This window comes from Dermacentor silvarum, chromosome 5 (genome assembly GCF_013339745.2).
Source record: "Dermacentor silvarum isolate Dsil-2018 chromosome 5, BIME_Dsil_1.4, whole genome shotgun sequence".
NCBI classification, from domain to species: domain Eukaryota; kingdom Metazoa; phylum Arthropoda; class Arachnida; order Ixodida; family Ixodidae; genus Dermacentor; species Dermacentor silvarum.
In genome coordinates this window covers 187109272-187134031 of record NC_051158.1, presented here as the reverse complement: position 1 = coordinate 187134031, position 24760 = coordinate 187109272, and the positions used below count along the sequence as shown (strand labels likewise).

The following is a 24760-nucleotide window of genomic DNA, read 5'->3' as shown; positions in this document are numbered from 1 at the left end:
CCGCTAGCCATCTTTGTGGCTTTGTAGTCACGTCCAATCGTGTTTACGAGGCATTTCGATACAAGGAAGGGTGAGAGTCTTCTTACGCTTGTGTTGCCTTCACTATGAAGGACATGATACTTTGGGAAGGTGTCTAGGTCGGTTCGGAGGGTAAATTGGAAGATTGCATCGGTGCGACCTCTTTTCAGAGGCCGATCTGAAAGTCGGGGGAACGGTTCTGCCATAATATGGTTTCAAAATTTGGCGGCGATGGTAGCCACCCACCACCGAGCCCAACAAGGGGACGCTACAGGTTACGAGAAACCTGCAGACGCCAGCTATGCACCGCCACTATAACCTAATGTACATACCCAAGACTGGATACATTACACACGGTTAACCCTTGCCGGCCAGAAATTCGGAAGTAAGAAGAAGAGAAAAGGAGACAGGAAAGATTTAAAGCGAGGGAGAAAGACGAGGATTTGAGAGGGGGACAGGAAAAGGCGACTACCGATTTCCCCCGGGTGGGTCAGTCCGGGGGTGCCGTCTACGTGAAGCAGAGGCCAAAGAGGTGTGTTGCCTCCGCCGAGGGGCCATAAAGGTCTAAACACCCGGCATCGGCTCAACCGCCAGGATCCCCCTTTCCCCGGACACGGCTAAGCCGCGCACGGTTAGACGCGGGAGGGTCCAACCCTCGTGTGCTCGGGTACGTGGTGTCGCAACACACCAAACGCCTGCTGACGCAGACCCCCCTGCGGGGGAAAAAAACAACAAAATCAGTTTCAGTATCAACAAAAAAATGCTGGTACGACTATACGAATTTATGACTCCTATGCTCCAACATCTGCGGTTTCCGGCGCACGTGGAAAGGAAATAAGCAGCGCATCGCTCTTCGCTGCAACCAGATGTTTTTATTTTTTTTATAATCTCCTCGGGCACATACCGTCATACAATACGGGATTTAGAGCAGCAGTAACAAGTGTCGTGTTTTAGATCAAGTGCCTTCTGTGGACCGAAGCCTTTGGCTACGTTCATGTTCGTTGCCGCGGTAGCTTAAAAAAAGCCAGCGTGACTTCTAAGCATACAGGGGAATTTAAGGTAAGCTACATATTTTTTAATGTAATCCACAACTTTCACACAGAATGTTTTCGGGGGAACTATATCAAGTCGTCTTCTCATAGAGCTTTTCATTTCACACGCAGAACATTACTTTCGGTCTCCAGTACACGGTAAAATTTGTGCATAACGAAGGTCTGTGTGTAATTATACAGAAATGAAATCTGGAGTCATTTCTTTAATTATTTATTTCTAGTACCTCAAAGACCCCTGAGAATAGGTTTTACATGAGGGGTGGTTTCTTATCGCACATTAGTTCTTCAATGATGCGTTTGAAGTGGCTTGGGCTTGATTGAAGCATGGCGTTGGCGGGATGGTTATTGCAGTCTTTTGATGTCTTGATGACAAATGAGCAAGCATTGGAAGCAGTACAGGCTTGAAGTTGGTATGTGGTCTTTTCGTGGTTGGTGCGGCTTCAGTGGCAGTAAGCTGGTCCAACGATATATTATAAAAGGGTTGAATGTCGGGCTAGTTGGTATTTTGACATAACAACTATCTTGGCAACTTATTTTGGTTCTTATGCCGACGATATATGTTTGAGGTTATGTGTGAAGGACTTTGTGGAACAGAGAAAGACCGGGGACTTGGTGACATGATGCAAGGTTGGGGAAATTGGCTTGGGATTTAAGTTTCGGTGAGTTAGAGGTGTAGGAATAGTCAGCAAAAAGAAATCATACTGTACGGTTCTGTACGCATATTGAAATGGTTATGCTGATAAGGATCCCAAAGTGCACATTCAAGTTTAGGTCTGACTAGGGATCAGTAAGAAGTTGGTAAATGTAGACGCTAGTCGGACATTACGGCGACGGAAATCCAGAACACGCTTAGTTGCATTTGGTATGTGTCCTATGTGCTCCGAAAAAGCTAGACCAGGGAACAGAGTAATTCGCGAGTACTTGTACATGCCAAAAGGGGAGATCACAAAGCCAGATATTGCCTATTCTTGAGTATGGTAGGACTGTTTGCGATGAATAGTAAGAAGGGGATAGTTTTAGTGTACAAAGAATTTAATTACTTGCAGCACCAAGGGCTTCGATGAATCAGAGGTGAGACGTAAGAGATAAAACACTGGTATTAGTGTTAATAGGGCGGTATAGTACTCAGTCCTCTGCAAATAGCCGGATCATTGAAGAAATATTGCTTAGGAGATCGTTAATTTAAATAAGAAACCTGCCGAGAACTGTCCCCTGAGGATCACCATAGGATACGGGTGAGCGGGAAGAACAGGGCCCATTAGCGTAGACGAACTGTTGGTGGTTGCTCAGGTAGTTGCGTATTCAGTCTAATACAAGATAATGAATGTATAAATGAAAAATTTTCAGTAATAGCCGGCAATAAGGTACCTGAAAGAATGCCCTTTCAATGTCGATAAACAGAGTGTCAGTGGGTGTGTCATCAAGTTCGTCGTTAGTACATCAAGGCTAGTACTAACGTAGTTAATGAAAAGAACAAGTTGGGTGTCACATGAAAGGACCTTCTGAAAGCCGTGCTGATTAGGATGGAAGCAATTTGTAGACGTAAGCAGCTGTGTAAAGCTTGTATAGAGAATGTGCTTCATTAATTTAGGACATACACTTCTACGAGAAATGGGACGATGGTCTTTAGGGGAAGACAGATTACCTTTTTTCGGAACTGGAATAACTTTGCCCACCTTATAGTCAGGTGAACGAGTAGGAAGGGATTGCTGAATATGCATGAAAGAATGACACTGGTAACATTCGTAGTACTTTTTAGTATTTTAATGTCGATGCTGTTTATGGCAGCTGACGATATTACCTTTAGTGTGCCGATTAAGCCGGGGATGACAACAGCTTCAAACTTGATTGTAGGCAATTCCTGACAAATAAATTAGGGCATGTAGGTCAAGTTAATATCACGTTACTCGGTAAACACAGAAAACAGAGTTCAATACACGTGATGTATCCTGTTATGGGATGGGCCGATTATATTCATCACACAGCAATGACGTTTTGGAAGCATTTGTCAAGATGATTATGCGAACGTGCTTAGGGTAGTACTGAGCTTGTCCGGTAACACTGAAGCAATGCACTGGCGTTTGGATTCAGGAAGAAGTGGATTTCAGTGGAATGGTAGTGATCTCAAACACTATGTGCATTCGGCAATTTAGCAAGCCGAAACTTTTCTTTTTTTTCTTTTTCAGAAGCTTTAGTGTTACAATAAACCAAGGGGATTGCGATCACTCTGTTACCGCCATAGCAGGAAGGTAAGTTTGAGTTTGATTTTAACATACACCAGTTTGTGTCAACAGCGCTAGCCACCATAACAGCGCGTCAAAGTCAGTACGGAACCAGTGGTGAAATGCTTTCGAGTTCTTTGGTAAAGCAGTGTACATTCATTTATCGTACGGACCCAAACTTATAGTGAGGCTTTAATGTTGTAATGGTGACCTGGAAAATGACAATATCGACATAGATAACTTAACCCGCGAAAAATGGAAAACTTTTCTACTAAATCGCTGGTGCTCTTAAATATAAATAGACTGTTCATTGATTTTGTATGATTAGACTATTACACTGAATTGAAATATTTATGCTGTTTTTTTAATTTTTTGTCTTTTTCTAAAGTTTCCCTGTAGACACTCATTGTTATTCCTTCTGTAATGAGGTTTCTAATTATTTTACGTCATGTGCTTTGCATTTTGTGTAGGCTGCTGTTCTGTACGCTACTGTTCATTTTGTATTATACAGTGACATACTACAACAGAGCAGTGGCTGCAGATTTTTGAGTATTTTACATGATGTGCTTTGTGTCTTTTTTTTTCTTTTTTACGCGACCATTTCAAATCTGTAAATGTTTCTTTTTTTTCACTCAAATGTATTTTTCTGTCTCTGTTTTTGCCAAGTAATGGGGCAAGCACCCAGTCAAGCTGCAGCTTAGCAGCTTTTTGTGCTTGTCCTAGCATTCTTCAGTTCTTGTACAAAAGAAATGCTGAAATAAATTGACTTGACTTGACTTGACTTATTACATTGTGATTGTTTAGCCCTGTCAGATACCAGATCAATAATACAGATGTTAATAAGAGGTATAGGATACTAGACGAACGATATGTTACTCTTGGAGATGTCGAAAGTTGTGTCAACATGAAAGTTAGGCAGCAATTCACGAAAAAATTCTTCAAGAAGTTGCATTTTGGACACTGTTAATGAGGAGTCGAACCATGTTTTTCCATGGAGGTTAAAGTTTCCGAGAAGCGCAACTGGCGTATTGGGATGTGAGCCGAAGAGAGAAGTTGAGAGATCGGAAATCAAGTGACAAATGATGTGTCGGCGTCTGGGGGTGGTGGCACACAACGTTAATAGGAGGGCGTGAAGCGCTTTGCAAGATACAAACAGTAGTTCTTACATTGAAGGAATCTCTATGATTGTGCATGATAATTTTTGATAAGTGGCTATGTGCAGCCCATCGTCCCGCCTACCGGCACGCTCGCAACGAAAGATGCCGAAACGAGAAAAGTAAAGCGCTAACTGAGTATCGGAGATTAACTTATTTAATCTCGTTTCAGTCAAAACGACGAAATCCCCTTCGGTAGTTTCGATTATATGTAGGAGTTGATTTCGCTTGGGTACAATGCTGCTTATGTTGGTGTAAATAAAAGAAGGCGGAGCGAGAGTTAGCCGCAGAACGCACAGCAGTGTTTGGTACTAGCTATGGTTAGAACGATATGACACTTTGGGAACTGTGGTCATAAGTATATGTGACGCTATCGATGAGAAGCTCGTTGTGACAAAGTTTTTGTGCTTATTATGAGCTTTCGCAAATTCGCTCAATTGTTCCCGTGCAATGTGGCTGCTTGGGGAAAAATCTTCACTGATGCTATACTGTGACTTTAAGCTTTTTGGCGAATGACACAACGCGGTTTTTATCTTTTAACTTTACAAACCGGACCAATACGGGCCTTATTTTGTTAGGCTTGAGTAGGCCTATTCTCTGAGTCTTTTCTATAACTACTGTTTCAAAACGAGCACCAAGGTTTTAACAGCACAAATCTGTCATTAAATTTTCGGTTGGAACCCATGTCTCACTCGCGTTGTCCTTCAGACCAAAAAACACGAGTTTTCATCTGTGGGCGGGATCTTCAGAGCCGTCTCTTCTAGCTTCTAGCTGTGAGTTCGGCAATTCGCTGCGAGTTCTGTGTCGCGACCGCCTGTACGTCTTTAACATGACTTTTAAGGAAAGGGAGCTAAGTTTAGTCGCCTTCAATTATTTCCAGTATTTCGGTGGTAGTTGCGAGGGCTTCGTTATTCAGCGTAAGTTTAGAACGGAGAGACTTCACGTCGGTTCACCGCCTCATCGTACATGAAGGGATGGGGAAATAGATTCAATAAGTAAATTGAATGTAACGGGACTAATTCCCTCTCAGGAAAAAAAACAAGGTGTGAAAAGTACTTATCGCCGCTGAAGATTTCACAACACTCGGTCTGAATAAGGAAAATGCAATGGTTAGGTTTGCTCGAAGAGTTAGATATCTGATTGATATCACTATGCGGATATTAGAAAAAGGCTACATTCAAATTTTGAATAGAATATTTATTAGATGCCTTTTTATAAGCAATGTGTAATAGAATATTTCACAAAGGAACATTTCATAAAGGCAGACGAGAATAATTTTTCTTGTTGCAGGCATAAGTCCTCTTCGCAATTTGAGGACCAGTGAACTGAGGAGCATAATTGTACAAATCACAAGTTGTTTTCCGGTATCAGGTTCACCACGAGACTTACAGAAATGAAACATAGGAAAAGCAATGACCTGCTGTGGTGTTGTTTCATTACTGCCCTTGGAACAATATCACAGACGTTCAGTGTTGCATTTGTTCAAAGAGTCAGGTGCGCCACCGATAGAAAGTATTTCTGGGCTAATTGATAAAGTATCGCGCACTATTTTAAAATTATACATTTAATTATGCATTTATACATGTATAAATTTAAAACAGTGGATGGTGAGGCTGAATGAATAACTGTGTGTAAATTGAGACAGCAAATCGGCAGTAGGCTGCCATAAAACGAGCCTCTCTAATTGAAAGTACAGATATTAATTCACAGTAGTTACCTGCCCGGTGAATTTCTTGATTAAAATGGTGCCACTGCTCAAATACCGCAGATTTTCGGGGACATAATCATTCAGAGCAGTCACGGCTTACCTAAATTATTCTCTTTGTCGGCGCGCATAGGTGTTACTATATCCTATATTCCCCGAGGAAAACGACATTTAACAATTTGTATACCGAGCTCACAATTCCAAAATGAATCAAAATAACATGTTATCAGATTCGTATTTGAAATTCTCAATATGGTTACGCCCATGTGCTTGAGGTGAAAGCAAATAGCTGCGTTTTTTCCCTAAATTATTTACACAACATTTTCTGCTTCCGCTACTCTATTCTTGCACATATTTTGCTGAAGACCGCATTATACGGTTCGGTGTGTTCTATATGACACTTCACACTTTTTATTTACCTGGCTAGCAAAAAAATTCGAACTTGCCTTCCTTTACACCCTTCGCAGAGAGTGATGCCCAAATCCGGCGGCTATGAAGTTATCTTGCAACTTTCGGCATCCGCAGGAGGGCAAAGCATGGCGCTCGAGATTTGTTTCAATTAACCGCAAGCAGGTGCGGTATGCATATTATGGGAGATGCAGACGAAGTCAAATTCGCATTCTTTTTGTGTGTGTGTGTGTGGACAAGGCAGGCAAATAAATGTGGCAATTAGGTCATCCGAAACTTCAAATGTTATATCGCTGGGAAATTTGAGCAAGAACACAGCGCGGGGTAAGAGGGAAAACATTTTTTTTAGGATAGGAAGTCAGAAAGGCACGTCAACAGACACCATTGGTGGAGAAGAGATACAAGCGCAAAATCAGACCTCGTATAGTCTATTATCTTGGGCATGATACTGGCCGTTTCGTTCTGCGCTCGCGTATGTGCTTGTGTGTAACGCACTTTTTAGAGCCTTCGCCATCGGAATTTTTGATCAGGATGTCGATCCGGAAAGTTTTCTGGTTCGAATCGGGTGTGTGTTAGCGTTTTTCGGTTCGGTTCAGATTCACCTCCAGAGTGATACTAATAACGGTTAGAACCGGTTCGGAGCGTCCTGAACCAGTTTGTACGGGTGCAGACGGGTTGAAAATAAAGTCAGTCTCTTGCCTCTGGCTGGAAAACGCGCGATGCTTTTAGAGAAACATAATTCGTTGGCTCCCAACTGTTTAAAACGGTTTTCTTTCGCACAGGTATTAACTTCGAAAAGTCATCACAAAAATCATGTCATGGTATATAGGGGTCGATACTTGCACATTCAGTTTGCATCGTGAGGCCCTGAGCACCTCTGCAGCCTTTTACAGTCATACCCCTCTCCCTAATTTTCTCCATCATTTTATTCATGATGTTGGTCACGATCGTTGTCAATACTGCAAAAATTCAACACTTAATTTTGTAGATAACTACCCATGAATTACATGTTTGTTTTATTTCAATGGAGCAAGGCACCTAGTTCTAAGAGAATATGTGATATCATAGCAAATCAGGCTTCTTGGCTAGCTGGTACATAGGTAAAAGCTGAGCATGAAATCATGGCAAAACGACGGAGTCGACTGGACTTGGCTGAAAACTAGATGCGTTCGACATGCGTTGCGTACCTGTAATGGTACGTATGCGTTATGTGGGGGTGGGGGGGGGGAGGGGTTATGAAGCGAAGTGTGAGAGGTCGGAACGACCAAACAAATGATGCATGTGGCAAAAAAAGGCAAACGTCAACTGTGGGTACAGAAGAAGGTTTTTGAAAAATGCGCGTTAATGGGAGGAAATAATTTCTTATTTTGTCCAGAGGCAGATTAGACGTTCAGTAAAGGGTAAGTTTAAATACAAGATATCACCGTTAATTGTTATACTTGTTGGCATTTGAGGGGGTCGCAATATAAACGAACAGTGGTTTTGCGAATTTTGTGAAGGTATTCGCAGTGCTGCAGAAGTATAGGCAGCTTGATTTTTTATCTACTGATGGTGATTTTTACACGACACACACAACCGGAGATATCGTAAGTGTCTCGCGTGCCTTTTCTTCTGGTCGGAGAAATGACAACCGCCTGTGTGGATGCACGGGGTGGGAAGGGACAATTTACAAAACCTTGAATAATGTTATTCAATAGTAGTGGACTTATTAGTGAGCCCACAAGACTCCTTTTCAAGGAGTGGCCTACGCCTCGCCGGTGCTATAGCCGCAAATGCCAGTATATTGATCAACGAGAGATTTTAATAATTGGGGCAGCTAGTAGATCTGATTTACTGTACTACTGGGAAATGTCAAACGGTGTCGACAGCAGCTTTGAAATTGATGCAGATGCGTTAAGCTTGTATAGCTTCTAACGCGAAAAGCTTACTTTCCCTCTTTCACCCATTTCCGTGGTTGTTCGGTGATAGGACTGGGCAAGGAAAATGTTCGTTGGCTCGCTCGCTTGTTTTGACAGTGAAGCTGGTTATAAGCCAGACGTAATTTGTGGTTTGTGGTGCTTATAAAGAAACTACCAAGAAAGAGAAAGAATAAACTTTCTTGGCGAGGCGGGATTCGAACCCGCGTACCGCCGGTCGGAAAGCGAGCGCCGTAACCACTAGGCTATACATCCACCTTTTTTTTCTTTAATACATGGAAAATAAAACTTAAGGTATATTACAGTGCGGACATAGCTACACGCTTAAAACACTGGCAAACACACACATACGTCCAACAAGTGCACCCAGTCAGGCGGAGGTTCCTGCGCAGCGTAGACGCTTCTTACATAAGCTGCACTTTCATGAAAGAATGATGTTGTAGATCGCGGGATTTCGACATGGCCATCACACATTCTAGCTCTCCATAGGCTATACAAACCCAGTACTATGAACATGTCATAGGAGCGCCAGTAATCTTAAACGGTAAGAACCTAATTGTGTATGGTGTGATATCACTGTCGTTTTTAAGCGTTCGTTGGAGAATATCCCAGAAAAATATAGCATCTGTGCAATCTATAAAACAGTGATCTATGGTTTCAGCACGTGGAGAGAGTCCACAGTTCGTGGACCACGGCACGAAGCAGCCCCTCGCGTTCAACGAGGTTTTAACAGAAAGTGTTTCCGAATGCAATTAAAAGAAAAATGTTTTAACTCCAGGAGGTATACACATTTTACGGACACGCCTAAGTATATCCTGATAAGGCCGATTTAAATAAGGTGCACGATACAAAGGAGTTGCAAAAATCGAGTCCACCAGTGCAGCAGAAATTGCTTTTCGACTCGCAGTGAAGGTGTACTCCAGGCTGAATCTAACTTTCAAGAAAAGGAATGAATAAACGACCTCCTTGAGAAAGCCCCCAGGAGCTTGTGTGACATTTTTGGCATCTGAGGACACTACTATATCAGGAAGATAATGAACTAATCGGAGCTGTAACATTGCACGCAAAAAAGGATGGTCACTGTCTCGAAAGAAAAACAGACGAGAAACAATTTGCCTGAAGAAGAGATGGACTAACCCTAGGCCACCTCGTTCAAGGGGGGCAAATAGATTATCGCGCCGCATCGATTCACAACTCGAGCTCCAAATAAATGTTGCAAATACGCGATGCAGTGCCTGAATGCGAACTCTTGAGCAGTACAGTACTTGAAGCACGTACATGAGACGGGAAACTAAGAACACGTTGCACACTTCAGCACGAGTGAACATTGACAAATTTCGCACTCGCCATGAATTCACTTTTCTTTGTATTTTAGATGCGAGAGCATCTTATGCTCGGGCAGTGTCCGTTCTGCGGCGTCCGCACCCATACTGCGCATGCGCAACTCTCCCTCATTCTCCTCTCCTACGCAGGTGTGCGCCCTCCTCCTCCCCTCTCCCCCTCTCCGCCACAGGTGCGGCGCAGCAAATCATTGCATATAACTCTCTCTCTCTCACGCTCTCCCTCTCTCTATCTAAGGGTACGCCGGTAGGCGGCGCAAGTATCGCGGCGCAGTATCGCGGCGCAGTATAGTCACGAAGGGGATACCACTGACGCGGCCGGGGAAGAAAACAAAGCCAAGGGCAAGAATAAGAAAGGAGGGGAGGGCATTGTGACTTCGGGGGCAGCTTTCGGCGGTGAGGGGGAAGGAAAGCGTCGAGTTGTCTTTGTTGGGGATTCCAACATGCGTAAAGTAGAACCGGCGATAGCAGAGAGGGTAGGGGCAGACGAACGAGTCCAGGTTAGCGCGCTTCCGGGAAAGCCGATTAGAGAGGTGATCGCGAAGGCCAAGGAACGCATGTGGGACACAATGGAGGAGAGACACCTAGTGGTGATAATGGGCGGAGTGATTGACGTACTGAACGGACGAGGAGCAGGAATCACAAAGCAAATAGCCAAAGGGGTCACCGACCTGCGGAATGTTTCAAAAGAAGTACAAATCGCGGTGTGCACGGTGCCAGAGGTTGAAAGGCAGGGTTATAAAATTGAAAGGGCAGTTCTTGCAGTAAACAGGGAAATTTGGACTCTAGCTAAAGCAATGAATTTTACGGTCATTGACATCAACCGTGAAGTGCACCGAGCAGGCCGCGAAGGCGCTTTTGTGCGTGACGGGATACATTTTAGTGAAAGGGTAGCAACACCGGTCGGAAATCGATTCGCTGCACGAGCTGTAGCTTTTTTAGGCGGGCCCCAGGCAATCAGGAAGCAGGATTAAGTATTGAACATAGCGAAACACCAGTAAAGGGCAGAATTAGGCGACCAGGAGTCAGGAAAAGACGCAGAAAGGATAAGAATAGAGAAGGTAAAATTTGCTACATTAACATGCAGGGTGGTCGTAAGCAGGAAAAATGGCTGGAAATTCAAACGCAACTGAATGATGAAGCGATTAGTGTGTACGCCTTGACCGAAACGCATCTACGAGATTTGGAGCAGCCGCCTGTTATTGACAACTTTGTATGGGAAGGGTGCAACAGAATGATCGGGTCAAGGAAAGGCGGAGGCGTAGGCGTACTAATTAGGCGAGGTCTGAAGTGGCGAAGGGTAAACGAGACATGTAAAGAGCATTTATGGATTAGTGGTACATGGCAAGGTAAAAAGACGTGGCTGGGAGTAGCTTACCTGTGGACAGGTAGTGATAGCAGGGAAAAAAATAAGGAATTGGTCGATTGCATTAGAAGCGATATTAATGAGTTCAGTAACTCGGGCCAGGTGATATTAGTGGGAGATATGAACGCGCACATGGACGATTTAGACGGATATACTGATTACAACGGCTCTCTAGTGCTGGATTTGTGTGATGAACAGAACCTTATAGTAGTTAACAGGGAGAATAAGTGTCATGGACAGGTAACGTGGCAATGCGGAAACAGGCAGTCATGTATCGACTACGCCTTAGTCTCAGAAATGGTCTACGAACAACTGGACCAAATGATAATAGACGAAAATGGAAAAAATAGCCTGGGAAGCGATCATAGACGTTTAGCATTAAAGTTTGGGAGAGATACCAGCTCAGAACATGAACCAATAGCCTCAGAGTTTTTAAAAATGAATGACGAGCAAATAACAGAGATCGCAAACAACATAGAGAAGAAAATTGAGGCTTTTCCTACAGCAGTCTGGGAATATAAGGAACTGGTGGAGGTTATGCAGCATGAAATAAGGCGGACACGGCAATACAATTGTTGGATTGGAAAGAGGAAACCACGTAAGTGGTGGAACAAGGAAATTAAACAAGCTATAGAAGAGCGTAAAGAGGCATCTAGGGTTCATCGAGAAGCCAAAAAGTTGGGATTACAAGAAGAAGAGGTGCTCCTTAGATGGAATACATACCGAGAAAAGGAAAGGGTTGCGAGTGAGCTCGTGCAAGAGAAACTTAAATGCGCAAGTGAACGTTGGGTGCATAACATTCACAAAAGAGACAAAGGCGCCCCAAAAAGATTCTGGAACCATATAAAAGCACTCGGAGCTCCAACTAGAAACTCGCAAACGGCTATAAGGGATGAAGACGGTAACATCTATGAAGGCGATGATGCGCTGCGGTACATCACAGACGTTATCAGGCATAACTTCGGTACGAGAAAAAGCGTAGTTCAGACAACAGATCCAGCAACAACAGAGAGGCCTGAGAGATCAAAATTCAGCATAGAAAGCTTTTATTGGAAAAAGGCAGCAGAAAATGTCCCTAACAACACGGCAGCAGGACCCGATGAAATCCCAATACAGCTAATCAAAAACCTCGGTCCAAAAAGCAAGGCACTGCTGACTAATGCCATAGAGCAAGTGATTAGAACAAAGAATATTCCCGTTGGATGGCATGAAAGCAAGATGAATCTTATCTACAAAGGCAAAGGAGATAAGGATAAGACGAGCTCGTACAGGCCAGTTACAGAAACGTCGGTGATATATAGAATGGCAATGCAAGCCATAAAATTAGAACTGTCGAAGTGGGTGGAGGAAAACGGTGTATTGGGGGAACTACAGAATGGGTTCAGGCCAGGCAGACGCTTAGAAGACAATATGTTTGTACTAACTCAGTGCATAGAGATTTCAGTAGCTCAGAAAAGACCTTTATGGATAGCATTTCTAGATATTAAAGGAGCTTATGACAACGTAGACAGGGAATTGTTGTGGGATATTCTTCAATACGAAGGCATAGATGACGATTTCGTGGAGCTGCTGAGGGAGATATATCGAGACAACCAAGTACAAGTGGCATGGGAAGGCCGAAAAGGAAATGAAATGGTGGGAATTCACCAAGGATTGAAGCAAGGATGCCCTCTGTCACCATTGTTGTTCACGCTTTACGTCAAGGGCATAGAAAGACGACTGGAAAACAGCGAATTAGGTTTTGATTTATCCTACATGCGTAATGGACAATTGGTGCAACAGAAGATCCCTGGACTGATGTACGCAGACGACATTGTGCTACTAGCGGACAATAAAAAAGATTTACAGATACTTGCGAATATCTGTGGGAACGCAGCGACAAATCTAGGCCTTAAGTTTAGCACAGAGAAATCAGGGATTATGATCTTTAATGAGCACACGAGTAACTTCGTGGTGTCAATTCAACAGCAAGTAATACCCATAGTGAAGCAATATAAGTACCTCGGCGTACACATAAACGAAGGAAAGAATTACTCAAGCAACCACCAAGATAATCTGAAAATAAAGGGGAAGCGGAATGCAGCATTAATGAAACACAGAGCACTGTGGGGCCACAATAAGTATGAGGTGGTGCGTGGAATCTGGAAAGGAGTAATGGTGCCAGCGCTAACATTCGCAAATGCCATTATATGCTTAAAATCGGATATATTGGCAGGTTTGGAAGTTAACCAAAGATCAGTAGGCCGGTTGGCTTTGGGAGCACACGGTAATACGACAAATGAGGCAGTGCATGGAGACATGGGTTGGGCCTCTTTTGAAGTCAGAGAAGCACAAAGCAAAATTAGTTTTGAAGAAAGGCTCAGGAACATGGATGAAAATAAATGGGCGGCTAAAGTGCACAAGTATCTCTACATGAAAAGCGTGGACACAGAATGGAGGAAGAGGTCAAGGAAGTTGGCAACCAAGTACAGGATAATCGAAACTGTAAATAGACAACCAGGGGTCATCAGAAAGAAAGTGAGAGAAATAGAGACCGTGAATTGGATGCAAAGAATGGAAACGAAAAGGACAATGGAGATTTACAAGAATGAGAAGAAAGAAATTAGAAGGGAAAATCTGTACGATAACACAAAGGGCAGTGCCTTGTTATTTGAGGCTCGAGCCGGTTGCCTAAGGACGAAAACATATCGGAACAAATATTCGGAATTAGATGAGACATGTGTATGCTGCAGTAAAGATCCTGAGACCACTCAGCACATCCTAATGGAATGCGACGGGATCCACCCAGCGAGAACCGTAGGTAACGTGCAACTCCCAGAAGCGCTTGGGTTTAAAGTGGAAGGAAACATAAACAGATCAGCCGTAGAGATCAGCAAGAGACGATTAGAGTACTGGTGGAAAAAAAGTAGGGAAAAGATGGATGCGACCTGATCTCTTAAAATCATAGGCAGCGGTACAAGGTAAATTTTGTAAAAAGAAAAATAATGATAGGTATACAAAAATGCAAGATAAAGAACATGTATAGTATAACTGATTAAATCAAGCAGGCTAGGTGACTATTTGTCGCCGCCCCGTTTCAAAGGGGATGCCAATAAATCATCATCATCATCATCAGTATAAAGCGCGCGTTCGCTGTGCTTCCGTCATTCTCTCTCTGTGCAACGATGTGCGAAACGCTATCAACAACGTCAACGTCGGCGCTAGTTGCAGCGGCAGCGCCACCGCCGCGGAGCAGAGGAAGGCTCGGGAAGCCGAACGTAAACGTCAGCGTCGGCAAGCGGACCCCGAACTTCGGGCCAGGGAAGCCGAACGTCAACGTCGGCAGGAAACTTCTACGGAAGCAACACGGGCTCGGCAAGCCGAAGTGGAACGTCAGCGTTATCAAGCCGACCCCGAACTCCGGGCTCGGAGAGTCGAAGCGCAACGGCAGCGTCGAGTGGCAGCTCCCGATCCCGAAGCGACGAGGCAACGCGAGTCTGCGGCCAGAGCAGCAATACGTTCGAGGCCATTACAACGCCCGGGCTTCGACGGTGCCAACGCGCGGTTGAAGCGCGACTTCCTCGATCGGAGCTTCGGGCACAGCTGCAACGTGTGCGACCGGCTTTCTCACTCATTCTCGCACTCTAACTTTCATTGGGTTGTGTTGTCAAGTGAAACGAAACGGAAACTCGATGCGCACCCCCCGCGGTGCTCTCGAATCCCACCATGGTTGCCCGTTGGGTGAGATGATGTGATTTTTCCAATTTCCCCCAATCAATGACTTTTGCTATTTCTATAGTGTGAGAGAGGTACACCTAAATAGCGCAGATCTTTTTTTTTCCATGGAATGCCTGCGTAACGTGATGTCATTGTGGCCCATAGTCCAAACAAAAACCTGAACTTTTTTCAAGGTAATGCTAGCACCAGAAGCCGCACAAAACTCTTCTGTAATTGCAAGAACAGTCTTTACACTCTTTTTATCAGTAAAAAAGAAGGCCACGTCTTCTGCATATGCAAGAACCCGAATCTCACTCGACGGCAGTTTAAACCCTTGGAAATTTTATTCTTTCAGGATGCTCATACAAAGTGGCTCCAAATACAGGCAGAAGAGAAGCGGTGACAAAGGGCATCCTTGTCTTACTGATGATAAAAGCCTAATCGGATCGGAGAGAACCAGTCACTATCAGCCTCGTTAAGCCACTAGCGTAACATATTCTCACACCTTTAAGGAGCTGGGATCCGATATTTATATGCTCTAGTACACTAAACAGGAACGAGTGATTCACTCTGTCGAACGCCTTAGCAATTTCTAGCTGTACCATTGCTACTTGTCCAATCCCCTCCGCTACACACTCTAGCACCGATCTCGCAACATGAATGTTGATCTGAATGGACCGACCTCTGATGCCACATGTTTGATGATCACCTACCACAGATCTTATGACGACTTGTAAACAGCTGGCTAATACTTTTGCAAAAATTTTATAATCCACATTGCATAAGAAAATAGGCCACTTTCTGCAATTTAGTTTCATCATTGCTTTTGGCTAAAAGGACAGTGTGCCCTTCGTACATTGTGACAGGTAGGTACCCTACCTGTGCCCTCCACTACGGCGTGCCTGATAATCAGAACTGGCTTTGGGACGTAAAACCCCAGAAAGAAGAAGGTACCCTACCTCCAAGGCCTCAGGGCACATCTGAAGTAATAATGGGGACGGAGGGAACGAAAACACTGATAAAATTCGGCAGTAAGGCCATCCGGGCCGGGCGTCTTGCCCTTCGCTAATGAATCTATGCATGCAGTTATTTCATTATTGTGAATGCCATCGTTTGTATAATTATAATCGTCCTGATTTAACTGGGGCAGCAAGGATACAAATTTGGTGGCAGACACACCTGTATCCAATGTCTTATGGCTTCGAAATAATTTTTGGTAATGTTCAAAAAACGCTTGAGTTATTAGGGTCGGATCATTAACAACGTTTCCACCATAGTCTATATCTAGGATTTGTTTAGACAGCGCGTGTCGGCGCTCATCACCCAGGGACCTACTGCAAGGTTGTTCTTCCAGAAAACGCTGCGCTCGCGCACGCACTAGTGCACCTCTGTATTTTTCTGTCTACAAAGCCTGCAACTGCGCCTTAGTATTATGAATATCGTCAATATTCACCCGGATGTAGACATTCAAGCTCATGTAATTCACTCAGAAGTCTATACAATTCTTTGTAATTATTCTTTTTTTCAAAGGCCAATATTGATGATTCTTCGATAGCTATCATTTTAACATCCTATTTGAATAATACATCCACGCTTGCAGAACACGCTTTTATGCGAACCGTATGATTGCTTTCGAGCGTCGTCGCCTTCGTCCACAGCTGGCGAGTTCGTGCGCTCGTGCTCTGCGAGGTGAAGAGCGAGAGAGAGAGAGACGCATTCACGGAGCGCGTCTTCTGGAACGCGTTGTCGGCATTGCAACGCGATGTCGGTGTTGCAAGCGCGCTATGCAACGCGCAGTGACGGCCGTAAGTCCGAGACGCGCGAAAAGAAATTATCATCATCATGAGTAATAAGACTAAAAGTTCACGCACACTTCCGTAAAATGCAGAGCTATGATCGCCCAGCTTCGCTGTTTCAAGCGTTGCGCGGCCGAGTGCAAGGTTATTTATTTCTTTGTTATCTTTAATTTCCCTGGTTATTTTACGGAGCTCGTATAACGCCAGCGGTGCTAATCTTCCCATGAGTAAAACGAAGTTGTTTAGAACGGAGTAAATTTTTAGACTTGGAGATATTGTATCGGCGGCCGTTTTAAAATTTTGCTAAAATGCAATTCATTGCATTAGGCCGATACGATGATAGGGAGGTCGGTTATGTTATGCTACATAAATAATGCGACATTTTCGTCGCCTACCAATCGGGTAGTGCATTGCTTTTAAATAAGAATTCAATGTAAAAAGATTTTAAAAATGCAGTGCCATTCCACTCTGTGAAGGTGCATGACCAGCGAAGCTGTGTAGGTGGGGATTGACCGCTGCTCCGGTGAAACGTTCCAAGTTGACGGGATCGGGGCCATACGGACGGTTCGCATTTCTTATTGCCTTGCGGTTTTGGAGGGCAGCACGCTTACGTTTAGCGTCAGCGACCCGCTCATCGTCGGTGGTCTCCTTCCGCAGACGTCACGCCCATTCCCTTTTCTGTTCATGGCCTCGTTCTTCGTAGGCACACTGTTCTTCTTCAGAACGTACAACATGCTGCCTACTCAATTCACAGTCAGAGCAGAACTGAGGAAAGGAGAGCCTACGTAGAGCATGACGTCAGGAGACAGAAGACACTCAGATTCGTAGGCACTAAGTTGAATACGCGGGACGGCGTACTTGTTGCGAACGTACCCGTGGCGAACCCGTGGTGCGAACGTAAACATGGCCGACGCGCTGTAGTATGTGTTCTTATCAGCTTAATATCTGATACGGGTTTTCATTTTTTCAAGTTGGCGGAGTGCTTGAATACTGCTTCACCTCCGCCGCGGGTCGGCCCGGTATTGCACCATCTTCGGGATCGTCCCTCGTCAGAAAATTTCTCTGTCGAGTTGACTCGATAGACGGACGCACAAATTTTCTGAACCTACGCCTTCACTGTAATATGTCAATTGCTTATGAAAAGGCATTTTCAGCACTGAAAGAGTGAGCCCGGCCGTCCCGCCCCTCAGAAGCAATCAAGGTCCGATTTCTCCAATAGTGAAAAATACGTCAGTAGTCAAATTAGGCTGAGATGTAGCAATTTTTGCCGGAGCCGAGTGAAATAATCATCGCGAGTGAATCTACATACATTTGCGTCACCGTCAACTTAGCGGAGTTGTTCTGAAACCACCGCTCGCAAGTGGAAGCGATGTACGCGCATGTGCTGCGCAGCGTGCTGCTTCTAAATGAGATTTGGAATGGCCGGCTGAATATATACCGCTTGTTTTACCGATGTGCAGAGTCGCTTGAAGGAGGATGTTCTGGAAAGATCAATTTGCACTTGATAAGTGACAAAAGCGTCATAATATTTATTTGTAAGCTCCCCAAGTTGAGGTTGTGTTGTTTTTCGAAATTGCCTACGCATTGCTCTGATGCATTTATGTTCAGTCAGCCAATCTGGCACCCATCAAGAATTACTCCCACCTGGCCGCGAAACAACTGGTAGTCAGTGGGTTATACCGAAGCGCTTGCGAGTGATATCGGGCGCGAGGGCCACCACTGGAAGCGCTGCCACTGCAATTGTTCGTTTGCCCAATGTGGGAGCACGTGGCATCCCTACGCCGTGCAGAGAGCACGCGCTGCGATATCGCCCGGCGATTTAGGAGGTTCATTTTTTTATTTTTTATAAAGACTGCCTCTTCTCGTTGACGAGTACTGATAGTCGTATCAGATCAGCCACAAGTTTCGCAGAATGTATGCAACAAAGGTCGGGATTTGCTCTAGTTCAGGTCGGATAGTTCGTTTAGAATGCAGAAGCAAGACTTGTCAATGCAAAAATAATCTGGCCAGAGATTTTTGCGACAGCCTTAATAGGTTAGACGTCACTCATCGGAAATTCATTTACCATAACTTAACTTGTATTCAAAAGTTTTGAGCGCTCAAGACGTGGCCGGCTTACAGTTAGTGATAACGTTTGCCAAAGTGAAAAAAAAGTATTTCAAAATATTTTATTGCGATAGTAATTATATGGACACTTCAACCGGATTTCTGCCGTCGGCGTCACCGTCGCCGTGAGGTTCCGTATAGATTTCAAGGGCGATAAAATCGTCGCCGCGCGCCGTATGCGCGAGCGAAAGCGCGCGGGGTACGCACGGTATCACGGAGGGCGAACTCCCCCGCGCGCTATCACGGAGAGCGAACGCACGGAGGAAAGCAAACGCGACCGTCGCGTGAAAAGCCGAGGGAGTATGGCAGGGAGGGAGGCGGGGCGGCGCTGTTCTCCGGCACCAAAGGCGTATCTTGCCACTCAATCTCCCACGCGAAAGCAAGAAACGGGAAGAGGGGGAAGGGGGCAGCTTCACCTTTGCCAACAACTTCTCCTCTGCCCTTTGCCCGGCGGTGCCGGTCGCCCGCACCGTCTCTTATCTCCACACAGCTCTGAACTTTGTATGCGCTGTGCATTCGCCGCTCAGTTTCCGTTGAAGCGATAGACCGCGCGAACCTGCGCTTGCTGCCATCGTTTTGACAGTCGTTGGCTGCGGTCATTCAGTGTGATCTATTCATGTTTGCTTGTGCGCGCTGACACCATGATTGTTATTTCAGTTAGTAAGCCGATGTGTCCAAGTTTATGCAGCCGATAAAACTACTATCCCTACTCCGAAAAGCTCTCTACTAATTTGCTATCGCAATCGATGCTTCGCCTTTCGGGCGAAACCGAGCCATTTTTAAAAAAATCTTTATCATCAGAAGTGGAAATAATGGCATCCTTGACTACTAAGTGATATAAACACAAAATGAAATTGCGTAAATATTACAGTACAAAGCAAAAAAACAACAGGCCCAAATTGCTACGACGGTTAACATCGTAGCAATTTGGGCCTGTTGGTATGCCATTGCAAGTTTTGAATAGCTCAAATGCGTCTTCCCGTATTTTTCTTCTCACGCACTTGCACTATTCAAAACATTTACTAAGAAAATGCTTAACCTTGCACTCGGCCGCGCGACGCTTGAAACAGCGAAGCTGGGCGATCATAGCCCAGTATTTTCCGGAAGTGCGCTCGAACTTTTCATTTTATTGCTCACGATGATGATAATTTATTTTCGCGCGTCTCAGACTTACGGCCGTCACTGCGCTCTGCATAGCGCAGCTTGCAACACCGACACCTCGTTGCAATGCCGACAACGCGTTCCAGCAGACCCGCTCCGTGAATGCGTCTCTCTCTCTCTCACTCTCATAGTGCGCAAAATCTCTTCACCTCGCAGAGCACGAGCGTGCGAACGCGCCAGCTGTGGACGAAGACGACGACGCTCGAATGCATTCATATGGTTCGCATAAATTAATGTACATTGCATCTCTTCTTTTTAAAGGCATCTCCATGTGTTATGCTAATGGCACAACAAGGCTAATAGTTAATGGTTGTCTATCTGAATCTATCTACCTCAGGGCATCGGTAAGGCAAGGATGTTCCTTGTCTCCTCTATTATTCGCTTTGTACTTGGAACCGCTTTGTGCACGAATTTTGAAGGATCATACCTTTCACGGGTTCAAATTGTTATCCGATGAGATGCGGGCACTTGCCTATGCAGATGACATAGCCTTCTTCTGCGCTGACAAGAAAAGTGTACAGACTGCCCTTGCCATAACGCAGCAGTTTTGCTCAGCTTCTGGTGCAACTGTGAACTTTGAGAAGAGTTCAGGATTTTGGTTCGGTATATGGTGTACAATGCAAGCCCACTTCGCAGGTATTCAGTGGAGGCAAGACTTTAAGTACTTAAGTGTACCCCTCTCTCAATATCGCAACAGTAATACACACTGGTCAGTGGAAGTTGCAGAAGTACAACGGGAAGGGTAACAACTGGCAGGGGCGGCAGTTGTCCATATTTAGCCGAGCTGAAGCTTGCAATCTGTTTCTAGCAGCTCGACTTATGTATGTCCTGCAGGTATTACACTGCTCGCGACTGAGGTTGCAAGCTTTTCATCGTGTGTTTGCTACCTATGCATGGAGCTCACGTGTTGAGGCCATGCGGCGTGATAACGTTTTCCTTCCTCTTGAGAGTGGTGGTCTTGGCCTAGTTCACCTTTTTGTTAGGTAACTTGTCTCCCGGTTATTCTTCTTTCGTGATGTAAACATTCCTTTTTTAAGAGAAATGTTACAACTTCGATGAATGAATTACCGTCCAGAAATAGTTGTCTCGTCATCTGTCAGAGATGCACCGCCTGCTCTTTGGAGCTTCTTGAAAGAGGTTGTTGAAGGCTTTCGCTTTCCTAAAGCTCACTTTAGCTTGGATTATATTTTCACTGCTACCCGTAAGCAAATTTCTGCAGCACTGATGGACACATTGTTTCCTGTTCTCCATTATCGTGCATCTTATTTGGATGTACTTAAGCGTGTCCGTCGAATGATCATTCCTCCAGGGATCTAAACTTTTTTCTTTAACTTACATTCGGAAATCCTTCCTGTCAAAACCTGGTTAGAAAAAAGGGGCTGTTTCGTGCCGTGGTCTACAAACTGCTGTTTGTGTCCACATGATGAAACGATTGATCACTGTTTTGTCGATTGTAGGGATGCCGTGTTCTTCTGGGACATTCTCCAAAGAACACTTAAAAAGATTTAGACATCACACCCTACACAATTCGTTTCTTACCTTTTAAAGATCCCTGTGACCCACTGTATGACATGTTCATAGTACTTGGTCTACATAGTCTCTGGCGCAGAAGAATGTGTGACAGGCGCGCTGAACCACCGCGAAGCACTCGATCGTTTTTTCGGGAATCTGCTGCCTACGTTCGTAGTGTGTACGCTGCTCAACAAACAGCGCCGGACTGGATGCCTTTATTGGACGCGTGCACATGCTTGCCTGACTTTTGAATATGTACCTGTAGCGCCTTGTTTCTTGTGTTGCTGACGATTCTGCTCCCATGTAATAAAGAAAAAAAGTGGATGTGTAGCCTAGTGGTTACGACGCTCGCCGCGGGACCGGGGGTACGCGGGTTCAAATCCCGCCTCGGCAAGAAGGGTTATTTTCTTTTCTGATACGAACCACAAATGCAAATTACGGCTGGCTTAAACAGCTTCGCTGTTAAAATATGACCACTCTGCACCTCACATTGTAGTTTCATGCGCATTTTCTTGTGTTCTCTTCGGAATTCTGCAACGCCATAGACAGAAAATTATAACAGTAATATATCGTCGGTGTTATCTTGCCCTTGGGCGCATGCGAACGAGACAAAACTACTGGGCACAAAGGCCTTCTTTTGAAGGGTAATGAAGGCGAGCGAATGAATGCATTTCAAATCTCTCTTCAGGGATTTTGGACCAAATATGAGTGAGACTCGTAAAGCTCGTTCTTTCAATTTGTGCGTGCTATCACTCGAAGGCGGGTAACGTAAGGGAATCACGAGTCATGTGAGCAGACGGCTGGTCTCAGTTCCTTCCTTTTTTGAATTAGGGGGTTTTACGTGCCAGAACCGCGATCTGATTATGAGGCACGCCGTAGTGGGGGGCTCCGGAAATTTGGACCACCTGGCGTTCTTTAACGTGCACCTAAATTTAAGTGCACGGGTGTTTTCGCATTTCGCCCCCATCGAAATGCGGCCGCCGTGGCCGGGATTCGATACCGCGACCTCGGGCTCAACAGCCCGATACACCATAGCCACCGAGCAACCACGGCGGCTATTTCCTTCCTTCAGTAGTCCGTATACGATGTCTGAGAAAGCGGTACGCCAATCGATTGAGCAACGTATTATTGCAAAGGTTTCTGCTCGTGGTGACGCTAAACATACCAAAAGTGTACACAGATTCACGTCCCAGTTCGGGGATGAAATACTGTCAAGGCTTCGTGTGTTTCCCTGTACCATTGAATTTAAGGATGGCCATGAAGAAGTTCATGAGCTTGCTTTCAGTATTGTAAAAAATATTCACCAAGATAATTTCCAATAGAATCAGGGCAACACTTGACTTCAGCCAACCAAGAGAACAGGCTGGCTTCAGGAAGGGATATTCTACGATGGATCATATCCATGTCATCAATCAGATAATCGAGAAATCTGCGGAGTACAATGAACCTCTCTACATGGCTTCATAGATTATGAAAAGGCATTTGATTCAGTAGACATACCAGCAGTCATACAGGCATTTCTTAATCAAGGAGTACAGGAGGCATGCGTGAATATCTTAGCAAATCTCTACAAGGATTCCACAGCTACCTTGGTTCTCCACAAGAAAAGTAGAAAGTTACCTATCAAGAAAGGGGTAGGCAAGGAGACACAATCTCTCCGATGCTATTCACTGCATGCTTAGAAGAAGTATTCAAGCTCTTAGACTGGGAACGCTTAGGAGTGAGGATCAACGGCGAATATCTCAGCAACCTTCGGTTTGCAGATGACATTGTCCTATTCAGCAACAATGGAGACGAATTAGTACTACAAATGATTGAGGACCTTAATCGAGAAAGTGTAAGAATTGGGTTGAAGATGAATATGCAGAAGACAAAGATACTGTTCAATAGCCTGGCAAGGGAACACGAATTCAGGATCGCCAGTCAGCCTCTAGAGTCTGTAAAGGAGTACGTTTATCTAGGTGAAATACTCACAGGGGACCCTGATCACGAGAAAGAAATTTACAGAAGAATAAAATTGGGTTGGATTGCATACGGCAGGCATTTCCAAATCCTGACAGGGTGCTTACCACTGTCGTTGAAAAGAAAAGTGTTCAATCATTGCATTCTACCAGTGCTAACATATGGGGCAGAAACTTGGAGGTTAACAAAGAAGCTCGAGAACAAGTTAAGGACTGCACAAAGAGCGATGGAACGAAAAATCTTGGGACTCACGTTAAGAGACAGGAAGAGAGCGGTGTGGATCAGAGAACAAACGGGGATAGCCGATATTCTAGTTGACATTAAACGGAAGAAATGGAGCTGGGCAGGCCATGTAATGCGTAGGATGGATAACCGGTGGACCATTAGGGTTACAGAATGGATACCAAGAGAAGGGAAGCGCAGTCGAGGTCGGCAGAAAACCAGATGGGATGATGAAGTTAGGAAATTTGCAGGCGCAAGTTGGAATATGCTAGCGCAAGACAGGGGTAATTGGATATCGCAGGGAGAGCTAGGCCTTCGTCCTGCAGTGGACATAAAATATAGGCTGATGAAGAAGATGATGATGATGATGAAGAAGTTCAGGACAGGAGCTGCAAGGCAGCTTCGTCACCTGGCACGCAAGCTCTCTTTAATAGAGTTGAACACCCCAAATAGAAGGCGCACCAGGTTACACGAACTTAACCCTTCGCTCTAGCTTCGACGTCCACCCAGGCTTCACCGATGTCAGGCAAGGCTTCTATACCGGCTGCGGGTGGGAACAGCTTTCACGAAGGCGTACATTGTGTTACGTCTCAATCTGGACAAGTGACAGCAATCAGATGTGTGGTGCAGTGGGAGTGGTTCTGACGTGTCCTGAGGCGAAGACAACAGCGAACATTTGTTGTGCCGCTGCCATCGATTTCAGTCAGAAAGACAAACATTAGCTATCGCATTGCGACGACTGGACGATCAGCAGTTGTCCGTGCAGGTTCTACTTGAAGTTTGCCAAGGCTGAAGACTGGGTGTGTTGTTATAACATACTAGAGGTCGGATTGCGCAATATTTTGACGAGACACACAGAAGAGAAACACACACCACAGTGCGCTACTTGCAACTATCGATTAAGTCCCTTATCAGCGGAATAAATACAGGAAGAAAATTCGTCACCTTCCTGTATTTATTCTGCTGACAAGAAAATAAATCGATAGTTGCATGCAGCACTCTGTGGTGTCTGTTTCTCTTCTGTCTGTCTCGTCAAAATGCGGCGCAGTCCGACTTCTAGTCCGACTTTCCCCACCGCTGTCCCCACCGCTCGTCAGCACACAAAGCTGTGAAGGCACCGTAGT

General features: G+C 45.0%; 1 protein-coding gene and 1 pseudogene across 4 annotated transcripts in view; both read left to right on the top strand.

Annotated features, from left to right (window-relative positions):
* Positions 1-929: 929 nt before the first annotated feature.
* Positions 930-24760, top strand: part of LOC119454649 (dermonecrotic toxin SPH) — a 142631-nt gene continuing 118800 nt past the window's right edge. For 3 of the 4 annotated variants that reach the window (XM_049666939.1, XM_049666938.1, XM_049666936.1), the window contains exon 1: positions 930-1077. The gene's annotated coding sequence lies outside the window, so the exon portion shown is untranslated. Of the gene's footprint in view, positions 1078-3256; positions 3320-24760 lie in introns of all 4 variants that reach the window. The other variant, XM_049666937.1, reaches the window with a different exon arrangement.
* On the top strand, positions 17577-17726 carry LOC119454685 (U2 spliceosomal RNA; annotated as a pseudogene).